Here is a 12,383-nt window from a genome sequence, read left to right on the forward strand (position 1 = left end):
AACAACTATATGCCAGAAAGCTGGACAATGTGGGTGAAATGGACAAATTCCTAGAAAAATACAATCTCTCAAAACTGAACCAGGAGGACTCATAAAACCTGAATGACCAATAAAAACTGATGAAATAGAAGCAATAAAAAACAAAGAACAACAAGCAAAAGCCTGGGTCCAGATGGTTTCACAGGGAATTTACCAAATATTCAAAGAGGAACTAACATCTATACTCCTCAAACTATTCCAAAATATTCAAGAGGAAAATACACTTCCAAGATGTTTTTATGACATCAGAATTATCTTAATTTCAAAACCAGATAAAGATCTACAAAGAAAGAGAATTACAGGTCAGTATCCCTGATGAACATAGATGCTAAAATACTCAACAAAATATTAGCAAATAGGACCCAGCAATATATTAAAAAGATTATACAACATGACCAAGTGGGATTTATTCTAGGGATGCAAGGCTGGTATAATATTCGCCAATCAATAAATGTGATATATCACATAAACATATTGAAAGACAAAAATTGCATGATCATGTCAATAGATACAGAATAAGCATTCCACAAAATCCAACACCCATTTTTGATAAAAACTCTCAGCAAAGTGGTAATGGTGGGAGTATATCTCAACATGATAAAGGCAATATATGACAAATCTACAGCAAACATCATACTCAATGGGCAAAAACTAAAACCATTTCCCCTAAGAACAGAAACAAGACAGGGATGTACACTTTCACCACTTTTATTCAACATAGTCCTGGAAGTCCTAGTCATAGCGATCAGACAATTAAAAGAAATAAAAGTCCTCCAAATTGAAAAGGGGAAAGTAAATATCTCATTATTCACAGATGACATGATATTGTACACAGAAAACTCTAAAGACTCCATCAAAAACTACTAGATTTAACAAATGAATTTGGCAATGTAATAGGATACAAAATCAATACCCAAAAATAAATGGCTTTTTTATACACCAATAAGAAATTCCCATGAAGAGATACTAAAAAAACAACCCAATTTACCATTGCAAGAAAAAAAATAAGATACTTAGAAACAAACTTAACCAAGGAGGTAAAATACTTGTACTCAGAAAACTACAGGACATTGAAAAAAGAGATAGAGGATGACATGAACAAGTGGAAGAATATTCCATGTTCATGGAATGATAGAATCAACATCATTAAAATGTCTATATTACCCAAGGCAATCTATAGATTCAATGCAATCCCTATTAAAATACCAATGGCATATTTCACAGATCTAGAATAAAAACCCCAAAACTATATGGAAACAAAAACAAACAAACAAACAAAAAACCCTGAATAGCTGCTGAAATCTTGAGAAAGAACCAAATTGGAGGAATTACAATACCAGATATCAAGTTATACTATAAAGCCACTGTACCAAAAATAGCCTTATACAAGCACAAGAATAGGCATATAGATCAATGGAATAGAACAGAGTCCCAGAAATCAACCCATGCCCAATTAATTTTTGACAAAGGAAGCAAGAGCATACAATGGAGTCAAGAGAGTCTTTTCAATAAATGGTGTTGGAAAAATTGTACAAGACATAAAAATAGACCATGAACTTAAACCATACATAAGAATAAACTCAAAATAGATAAATTACCTAAATGTAAGTTGGAAAACTATAAAAATTTTAGAAGAAACCATAGACAACAAAAATCTCAGACATCTCTCATAGCAATATATTTACAGATACATATTCTAGGGCAAAGGAAACTAAGGTGAAAATAAACAAATGGACTACATCAAAATAAAAAGCTTCTGCACAGCAAAAGAAACCATAAACGCAATGAAAAGAGAACCCAGTGTATGGGAGAACATATTTGGCAATGATACATGTGATAAAGGGTTAATATCCAAAATATATAATGAACTCGTGCAATTTAACAAAAAGAAGACAAACAATCCAACAAAAAATAAGACATGGACAAAGACCCTAAATAGATACTTCTCCAAAGTGGACATACAGATGGCCAAGAGATATATGAAAAAATGTTCCAAGTCACTCATCATCAGAGAGACGCAAATTAGAACAGCAATGAAGTATCATCTCATAACTGTCTGAATGGCTATCATCAACAAATCAACAAATGACAAGTGTTGGTGAGGATGTGGAGAAAAGGGAACCCTGGGACACTGCTGGTAGGAATGCAGAGTAGTGAAGCCACTGTGGAGTACAGTATGTTGTTTCCTCAAAAATTAAAAGTTAAATTGCCATTTTACCCAGTGACCCCACTTTTAGCAATATATTCTAAGAAACGCGAAACACCAATCAGGAAGAATACAGTATGTGCGCACCTATGTTCATAGCAGGCTAATTTACAATAGCTAAGACTCAGAAACAGTCTGAATACCCATCAGTAGATGAGTGGATAAAATGCCGTGTACATTTATACCATGGAATACTATGCATCACTAAAAAAGGAGAATCTCTTATCATTTGCAACAGTATGGATGTTCCTGGAGAGTATTATGCTAAGTGAAATAAGTCAGTCAGAGAAAGATAAGTATCTTATGATCTCACTTGTGGAATCTAATGAGCAAAATAAGCTTGTTGTAAATCTTTCCCTCCATGTCCAGCGTGGTTCAGGGTTCAGGATCTGGAAGAAGAGCCACACACAAATGAAAGAGAAAAGACACAAGATAATTTGGGAATATTGGGGGCCAGGCGGATAAGTCCAACTCAAGAGGAAGGACTTCCACTGGTGCTCAGGCCACATCAACCTTTTATAGTCACAGGTAAACAAGGTAGTGGTTACCATAGTTACACAGTTCTTGTGAGTTTCACTTGTTTTGACCATAGTTACACTTCCTGCACTTCCCTCAGCCCATTAGCTTCCCAGATAAGATCTAGGGAGTATTATAAGGTCAAGCCTAACTATGCTAAGAGGACTGTGCCCTCTAAGCTGGGACTTATTTATGACTTTGCCAACAGGTCAGTCTGAGGCTTAACCCTATATCGGTTCCCCACATCTCACCCTTTTTTTATTATTAAGCTACTATAATGAAAATAAAACTTAAACATCAAGAACAAAATTCTGGCTATTAAAACAATAACAAAACAATGCCAATCCGTAACCCAAAACATTTTAAAACTTAAACATAACATTTCAAGAACAAAAAATGTTTAAATCCCAATTTCAATGTCCAACAGTACTGAGTCCAAGTTTCAATGTCCGACAGTTCCTTATGTGTACATGTCAGCAATGATATTTCAGTTCTGGATGGTGGACAAATGGTGGCAATGCAGGTCCAACCCTCTCTGGTTTGATCCTGGGCAACCTGCAGCGACACACAGCTGCTTGACTGCTAGCATGGCAAGGCGTTGTCAGCGTCTTCCATCTCTGGATTGTTTTTCCTCTTGTCTTCATGGCTGGAGCATTCCTGATAATTCCTCTCTGTTTCAGGAAACCACACAGTCTTGGAGTTGTTTTCTGAAAATATACAAATGTATTCTCAACCAAAGGTTAATAAAGGAAATTTTACTTGGGGTCCTTTTTATATTTGCCCAAATGATTTTCCTTTGGCTTATTTTGACACCACATATGTTTTTCATGGGTGTCTTGCTGTTAGCATTACAAATGAAAAAAATTTTTTTCTAGATGTAATTTAGTTACAGGATATTTTTCCTTACATGGTATTTTTCCACTATCCTCCCTTTTTTTATTTAATTATTAGGAGGCTTTTGGAAAATTTTTTATAATGTAGTCTAGAATACTTTAAATTTTTAATTTTTTTGCACAAAAATATGACTGCTTTAGGTTAAGCAATTTTACCATAAAATGAAAATTTTGGTTAATACTACTTATTTCAATTAAACTTGTTACTGTCAAATTTAATACTCTAACAACAATCTTAGTTTACACTGTAAATATAAATGTAAAGGATTATTTTGCATCCTTGAGAAGGCCCTGAGCACTCCTGGTGTTAAGCTGGATTTAGATAGAGGGTAGCTGCTGTAAGCCAAGTCTCTGTTATCTGGGTACTGATCTCAGCTGGGCCAAATCTCTTTCTGTTATCTGGGTCCTGATCTGAGCTGGGCATGGGAAGCAGGAAGCAGCCATGGGGGCAGGAGACCTCCCTCAGAAGGAGCAAGTGTTCAAGCCCCTGCATAGTTGGGGGGGTGAGGATCTGTGCCCCACCTCTGTTGACCCCCAAGTTCTCTCCTGATGACCCCTCTGCGACTGTGCCTGTCTTAGGTTATTCCTCCCTTGAGGAATCTTACCCTTCTCTGGCTAACCAGCCATCCTCCAGGGCCAAGCAGGGTGATGTGAGGTTCAGTTCTGTCTCCTTGGTAGCCTATGCCCCTGTGGTCTCCATGCCCAGCAACTGCCTTGGGATCCCCTCGCTTGCTGGCGGGGCCCCGGCATTAATCACATATCTTGGGGAACGCAGGTTTCTTCTCCAGGGAGGGCCCAGCTCATGCCATTGGGTGAGAGACAGTTCCATGATACCAGCCACCATGAGACTTCAACCTCAGCATGAACAGAGAGCTCAGGCAACACCTGTGGGCAATTGGATTGTAAGAAGAGTGACTCCCTTGGCAAAAAGAGCAAGAGAGGCCAATATAGAATGCTCAAGTGCCTTCCCAGGGGGCCTTCCACACAGTGGAAGGGATTAAATCCTTTCATGTCCTTATTAAATTGCTGCCAAACATTCAAAGAATTAGTTTGTAAGTTTGTTTGGGATAAATGTACAATATGCTGTTGTAAAATATCAAAAATCATTAATGACATTGTAGAATAATATCGTGTAAGGATATTCTTTGCTCAATTCAATTTTAAACTGGAAATGATATTAATTAAATTTAAGGCAAAAACCCAAATTATTTACCTTTCTATTTTAAACCTAGTACATTTAGTTACAGTCCTCCAGATGTTTGAAGGAAAAACCTCTTTCTATTATTTTCTTGCAGAGTAATTTCCAATCAGTATAAAAATCTTTTTCTTTTACACCGAGTAACCTACAGGGTTACTTCTTGGATGTTGACTGATAGTGCCACAAGGTCATGTATTTTAAGTCAAAGTCATTAAATTTGGTTGAATTAAAAAATCCTTTAAAAAGAGAGAATAAACTTTTGAAAACATTTCAGGGCCCATGAAATATCCCAAAGTGATTCCTTGGTTATAGTTTTGAAATTCAACCTGAAAGACCATCAAATACATATGTGTATATAAGATTTAAAGATTATATTCAATTCTGTCCTCTAAATTTAGTACAAGGCACACTCAGATAAATATTTCAGCATTTTTTCACTTCAAAGTACCTAGGTGTATGTTTTTTATCATTTGAATCAGCAAATTCCAAGGTCCCAAGTTCCCAGTGGCTCTGGAAAACTACGTTTGAGGCTGGCAAAACAGGCCTGGCTCAGCCCTTGACTTTAAAATGACTATAATTTTTTCTGCGGAAAGTCAAGAAGCAAACTTGTAGCTACATTGTTTCCTGCCAGTTGTTTGCCAGCGGGAAATTTCAAAATTGGCCACGAGATCGCAGCCGCGGGTAAACTGTTTTCAGCTGGCGAAACAAGTTTGGTCTAACCTGGTCCATTTAAATGTCAAAGAGCTAAGCTAGTTTCTCCTTGGGCTACTTACTGGACCTTCGTAATTAATATATTTCAATAATTCTTGAGATTCAAATCCATTTATTATTTTAAGGCATTTACTTTGGCAAATTTTCTGTAACAGACAATTTTACTGAATTTCTTTGAAGCTTTAAGATTAACTGTGGAACAGGCTTCATTAACATTTCGAAAATCACTTTATTATGGAAAAATACCAATCTTGTTGCTAGAAGCAGCCTGCATTTCTTCCATGGGTCAAATTCGCCATTTTTCTTAGGAAATAACCAGTCTTGAGTTTTATTCTGTACATTTGAAAAGAGACTCCAGCTCATCATTTTGGACTCTATCTAAATGTCCAAAAACAGGACAGTTCTGCGCATTAGTTTTAAGCCAGCTTTTCTCTTTACATGTGCACAGAAATCCCAGACGCATTTTTAAATTTTGTAAAACTTTTCAATTACGAGAAGGACTTTAAATTAGAATACTTGGGGAAGGGATGTCCATATTGGATCGCCATGTGCTCCCTTCTTCCCTTCCCCACATGCTTTGGGGGAAGTTTCAGCAAATGACTCAGATGGCGTATTTTTCCCAAAGTCATGCTTAATAGAAAAAGACATTTTAAATTTTTTCCTATTTCGCTTTCCAAAGTTATAGCTAGCACCCAAGGTTATCTTAGCCAAAATTTGGTTATCATAAGATGTTCTCTGGTAATTTTTAAATAAAACATTAAGTAATCTCATTGTGGGAGAGCTTATAGCTCTGCCTTCTCCTGCCACCTTTGAATCTCTCCACACCAGAGGTGGATTCGGTAGCGGGGTTTCATTTCTTATTACAGATTTTAGATTCCAAATACAAATTAAGATTTTAATTTGGACAAGAAACCACATTAAGATGACCATGGCACTCTTTTTTCAGCCTGATTTAAAAGAGTACCTTTTAATATTCCAATTTCTTTATGATTTGGCCTTTTTGCATAGGTGATTCTATTAAAGGAGAATTAAACATTTCAGGATTAGGACATAGAGGTGGAGGGAGCCATAAAGGCCATTCCTCCTATTTTTACTTTTATTTCTGCTCCTTTTAAGGAGGGGAGGGTACAAGGGGAGGAGATTTATCCTCCATGGCCTCTCTTAAAGGCTCTAGCAAATGAAATACCCTGTTCCACAAGGGAAAACAGTTTGGAGGCAAGTTTTTTTCCCTGCTGCTGACCTTTTTTTTTTTTTTTTTGTTCTGGCTAACTTTTTGGCAAACATTCAAGATCTAATGTACCTTCTAAAATGTTAACTCCTTAAGCATGCAAATCAAAAGTCTATAATAAAGTTTCTTAGTTTTTTTTAAGCTGAATCTACTTTTTTAAAGCTGAATCCTGCCCCGTTAGCCTGGTTAAGAAAAACGTCCCCACCCCTCTTACAGATCCGGACTTCTGCAGCTGATTGTGGGCTTTCGTGTGCAGTGTAATAACCCCCCACCTTTATGGTGAATTTTTCTACCTTTACAGTGAATTCTTTGTTCCCCACCTTGCCAGTGAAACTTCAGTTTTTTGCTCAAGCGAAACCTTCACTTCCAGATTTCCTGTTGGGCACCAAATGTCATAAATGTTTCCCTCCACGTCCAGCGTGGTTCAGGGTTCAGGATCTGGAAGAAGAGCCACACATAAATGAAAGAGAAAAGACACAAGATAATTTGGGAATATTGGGGGCCAGGCGGATAAGTCCAACTCAAGAGGAAGGACTTCCACTGGTGCTCAGGCCACATCAACCTTTTATAGTCAGAGGTAAACAAGGCAGTGGTTACCATAGTTACACAGTTCTTGTGAGTTTCACTTGTTTTGACCATAGTTACACTTCCTGCACTTCCCTCAGCCCATTAGCTTCCCAGATAAGATCTAGGGAGTATTATAAGGTCAAGCCTAATTATGCTAAGAGGACTGTGCCCTCTAAGCTGGGACTTGTTTGTGACTTTGCCAACAGGTCAGTCCGAGGCTTAACCATATATCGGTTCCCCACATAAGCTGACAAAATAGATCCAGACATAGTAGAAGGGAACAGGCAGATGAATTTCCAAGGGAAGGTGGGAGTGGGGTGTTTGGTGGGGAGTGATTAACTGTAGAACGTATATGTATAGTGCATGGACAAAGACAATAGTATGGTGAATGTCTTGAAGGGGTGGGTGTGGGGTGGAGGAAGTCAATGGGAAAAAACAAAAACAAAAACAAAGGGGACATCTGTAATATTTTCAACAATAAAGATAAATTTTAAAAAGTTCCAACAATATTTTTTACAAAAGTAGGAAAAAAATTTCCTTGAAATTTGTATAGAACCACAGAAGATCTAAAGCAATCCTGAAAGAACAAAGCTGGAGACATCAGGCTCCCTGATTTGAAGCTACATTATAAGATACTAGAGTCCCGGTGTACTGATTCATGCATGGGTGAGGTCTCTCAGCCTGGCCTGTGCCCTCTCGCAATCTGCAATCTGGGACCCCTCGGGGGATGTCCCACTGCCAGTTTAGGCCAGGCCTGCAGGGATCAGGCCTAAACTGGCAGTGGGACAGCCCCCGAGGAATGTAGCAGTGCACCAAGCTGCAGGCAGCCAGGGAGGAGCACCAGCCGGGGCAAGGCACTGTGCCACTCACACTCATCCCTGCCCATTGCACCTGCCGCAGCTGCTCACCTGCCACCTCTGCCGCTCGGTTGGACATCCTTAGCGCTGCCAAGGAGGCAGGAAAGGTGTTCACAGCTGTCAGCCCAGCTTGTGGCTGAGCAGAGCTTTCCCTATGGGATCATACTGACCACCAAAGGGCAGCTCGTGTCTTGAGTGTCTTCCCCTTGGTGGTCAGTGCACATCATAGCAACTGGTCGTTCCTGGTTGTTCCGCCATTAGCGTCAATTTGCATATTACCCTTTATTATATAGGACTAGAGGCCCGGTGCATGAAATTCGTGCACTGGGGATGGGTGAGGGGTCCCTTAGCCCAGCATGTGCCCTCTCGCAGTCTGGGACCCCTCCCTCCTTACTGCCCACCTGCTTGCTGCTTCCTACGGCTCGGCTTGCTGCTCCTTAGCGCTGCCGCGAAGGCCTTGGGTCTGCTGGGTGCAGGGCCTGCGGGTTTGTGTCTCTGATACCCCCAGCAGCCCCAGCACCTTGATGGCGGGGCTTGGGGCTGCGGGTCTTTGATTAGGGCCCCAGCAGCCCCAGCACCAAGGTGGTGGGCCTTGGGCTGCTGGGTACAGTCCCCCCACTGCATGTTTGTGTCTTCTATCAGGCCCCAGCAGCCCCAGCACCGCCTAAATAACTTCAGGGAAACTTTATTTAGTCTTCTTTTAAAAGCAATCTAGTTTTAAAATGAGTTGCAGTTAAGAGAGAACAAAGAACATGGTACCTAAGAGTGAGACAGACAGACAGAGGAGAGGCTGGGCACTGGTCAGGGGCTTACATGCCAACTGTTCTCAACCTGGGAAATGATGTAAAATCGGTTTCTTTAGTTTTCTGCTTAATGGTCTTCTCCAGAGAGTGGAGTGGCATCTGCTCGCTTCTCCCTGGGGCCTGGCTCGGTGGTCGCCTTGGGGTCTGGCTGCGCTCCAGCGGGATCTGCCTGCTCTGCCTGGCCCTGTCCACACTTTGCTTCCTCTGAGTCTTCCTTGGGCACAGCCCCGGTCCATCACCTTCTCCTGTGTCTCCCACCACCAGGGCCGATAAAGAGGCTCACACAGAGCTCAGGTCTGCAAGGAGCTGGTCCTCTGCTTTCAGAACCTTCGGGATCTCCTCTTGCAATTCTTCCCTTCCATGATCTTCCCTCCCTACCTCCGGAATCTTCCCGGAGCACTGCATGCCTGCCCTCCAGCAGCAGATTGTCTTTGTGTGGCTTTCAGGGCAGTAAGTCCCGCTGCACCAGGCACACGTGTGCCCGCCCCGGACCGCGCCCTCCAGGCATGGTGGCTCCACACTGTGCTCAGGGCCTGGGAGTTAAGCAGAGGGGTGGTCCTGATGCGCCGGTGGCTGTGGCAGCCAAGCTGAGTTCCGACAGGCTGCGGCTGGGGGCTGGAGGCCCCCCTGGGTGGCGGCCCCTGCCAGCAGCTGCAGGAGGCTGGCCTCAGATTTGGACTTGAGCAGGTGGGGCAGGAGGGGCAGCAGCTGGACAGGGGGGTGGCGGCGGAGGCGGGGCAAGGGCGGGGGTGAAGGGGCCTGTGGTAAATCTAGGGGCCGGGGTGCTGGCTCCACCACAGGGGCTGGGGTCGCAAAGTCTTGCAAGGAGGTGGAGGAGAGGGTGCCGTAGGCGGAGTCCATGGAGCAGGAGCTGACCTCCCCGGGGCCCAGGGCCAGCAGCTCGCTGGTCAGTGTGACAGATGAGGCGGTGGTACTGAGGAACATCTCGTCCGATTGGAAGCTGAAGGGGCCGCCCTTGAACTCGGTAGAGGGGAGTGTCTCCCCGGGCTCCAGCACCACCACGGCCAGGGTCTCCGTGGACCTGTCCGAGGCGCAGTGCTGGGTGTCCAGGCTGTTGCTGCTTTTGCGCAGGATGGTGGGGAAGCTGGTGGCAGAAGTACTACTCTCCCCACCCTCCTCTTCCTCCTCATCTTCCTCCTCCTCCTCCTCCTCCTCCTCCTCCTCCTCCTCCTCCTCCTCCTCCTCCTCCTCCTCCTCCTCCAGGCTCTGTAGGTGCTGCTGGCTGCCCGTGTGCTCCTACGCATGCAGCTGCTGTAACTGGTTCTGGGCATTGTAAATGGAGTCCACCCAGTCCTGGCACAGAGCCTGTCCGCTGGCCTGGAACGTGTAGGCCCCCACGGCGCTGTGGAACTTGTTCAGGTAGATGAGGAGGAAGGAGCCAGGGTCCCGCAGCTCCCGGCACACGATCTTGTCCACCAGCAGTGGTGGCCTGATGACCCTGGTCCCCTCAGCCTTCTTCACTGCCTTGGTCACTAAGAGTAGGTCCGTGAAGAGGAAGCAGTGCACATCCATCTTGCTGTCCTTTCCCTCCTTCATCCTCAGGCTGCCCACATCCTCAGGCTGTCAGCATCAGTTGACGCGTCTCCTCTGGGGAGGCACCTGGGATGGGCACGGTCAGGTCCAGGTGCAGAAATTCCTTCAGGAGCTTGTCCACCTCATGGTTGCTACCCTCCACCACCTCATAGGCGTCCATGCAGCTCACCACGGTGGCCAGCTGCTGCTGCTCCTGTCGCTGCCGCATGCACGCGGTCACGTGGTGGATGAAGCTCTCCACGGAGCTGATCATGGCGATGACGGCCTCCTTGGCACGTGGCTCGTCCCTCTTCCTCAGCACCGACTTGAGCAGCAGCGGGTACTTGGTGAGCCGCTGGTGGGGCTTGGCGAGCATGTCGCTCAGTTTCAGCCACTGGCACTGCTGGTGCTTCTCGGCCCACGTCACCTAGGCCGGGAAGAGGTTGTTGTCGCGCAGCAGGCTGCGCATGTACTCCAGGCAGCCCTCCTCCTCGATGCAGTACCGGATGTAGGGCTTGAAGAGGGAGCCAAACATCTTGAAGCCTTTGAGGAGGTCCCGGGCTGCAGCAGCCCCTGCGTGCGCAGCGCCTTCTCCACCATTGGTGCCATCATGCTACCCCACAGCCCGCGGTGCAGACGCGCGATCTTGGGGATGTTGCTGAACAGGAGCGGGTCTTGGAGGTATGGGGACTCCTCCCCAGGGCGACCCTTTACCCGGGAGTCCCTGCCTCTCCATTCACCCTCTTGGCCAGCGGGGAGCGCCCTCGGTGAGTCCGCTGCTCTGGGCGCTGGGGAGGAGACCGGGGAGGGCGAGGCCCTGAAGCAGGAGGAGGCCCCAGAAGGCTGGTGGCTCCCCAGCACGTCCTGCTGCACCAGGCGCATGTGCCCCGCCCCCACCCATGCCCTCCAGGCCTGCCCGGCTCCATGCTGTACTCAGGGCCTGGGCAGCGCTCCAGGAGCGGGGCATGGAGGTGTAGAGACTCCTCCCCAGGGCGACCCTTCACCCGGGAGTACCCACAGCTCCATTCATCCCCTCGTCCAGCAGGGAGCGCCCTCAGTGGGTCCTCTGCTCTGGGAGCTGGGGAGGAGGAGGCTGGCGGAGGGCGAGGCCCTAAAGCAGGAGGAAGCCTTGGAAGGCAGGCAAGGAGCCCAGGACTCAAGGCGCCCCACTGCCACCCCGCGTCCCGCTGGGGCTTGCACCCAGGAGTGCCATGGCTGCGGCAGGGCCACCGGCTGGGCTTGGAGGTGAGTCCTCCACACACAGTCCCAGCAGCCTGCCTGGTGTGGATGGGGATTTCGGGTCACCTTGAGGGAGGCTCTGGCCTTTCTCTGCTCCTCTCCTGGTGGAGCGGTGGGACTCCAGCACTGAGGTCAGAGGAGCCGCCTTCCAGCCCCCAGGCCGCTTCTCGGAGTCAGAAGTTTTGCCATTGGCCTCTGCCTAGGACGGGACCTCTGCACCCCCAAGGTGCATAAACACACAGGGCTTCCATCAGGCTCCGCTGATCCCTGGGCAGTGAGGCCTCTCGGCTCTGCGGCTTCAGGGCTGTTTGGCTTCGCTCCACTGCTTGGAGCCTGAGTATGCAAATTAACCACCATCTTTTAGCTTCTATATTTGAAACATTGTATCTTTTGGAGCTGTTGCTCAGAGCCCCGCAGCCGCAGGAGGGGAACCTGGGCTTCCTCCATTGCTGGGGCAACCAAGCCTCCTGTTCTCAGCTGCCTGGCTGCTGATGCCATCTTGGTTGGCAGTTAATTTGCATATCTTGCTGATTAGCCAATGGGAAGGGTATCAGATGTACAGCTAATTACCATGTTTCTCTTTTATTAGATAA

The 12,383-nt window shown here is 45.8% G+C and overlaps 1 pseudogene; it reads right to left on the minus strand.

The window, feature by feature from the left end:
- Positions 1-9,544: 9,544 nt before the first annotated feature.
- On the minus strand, positions 9,545-11,433 carry LOC118675670 (annotated as a pseudogene).
- Positions 11,434-12,383: the final 950 nt, after the last annotated feature.

Source organism: Myotis myotis, unplaced genomic scaffold (assembly GCF_014108235.1).
Source record: "Myotis myotis isolate mMyoMyo1 unplaced genomic scaffold, mMyoMyo1.p scaffold_m19_p_2, whole genome shotgun sequence".
Taxonomy (NCBI): Eukaryota; Metazoa; Chordata; class Mammalia; order Chiroptera; family Vespertilionidae; genus Myotis; species Myotis myotis.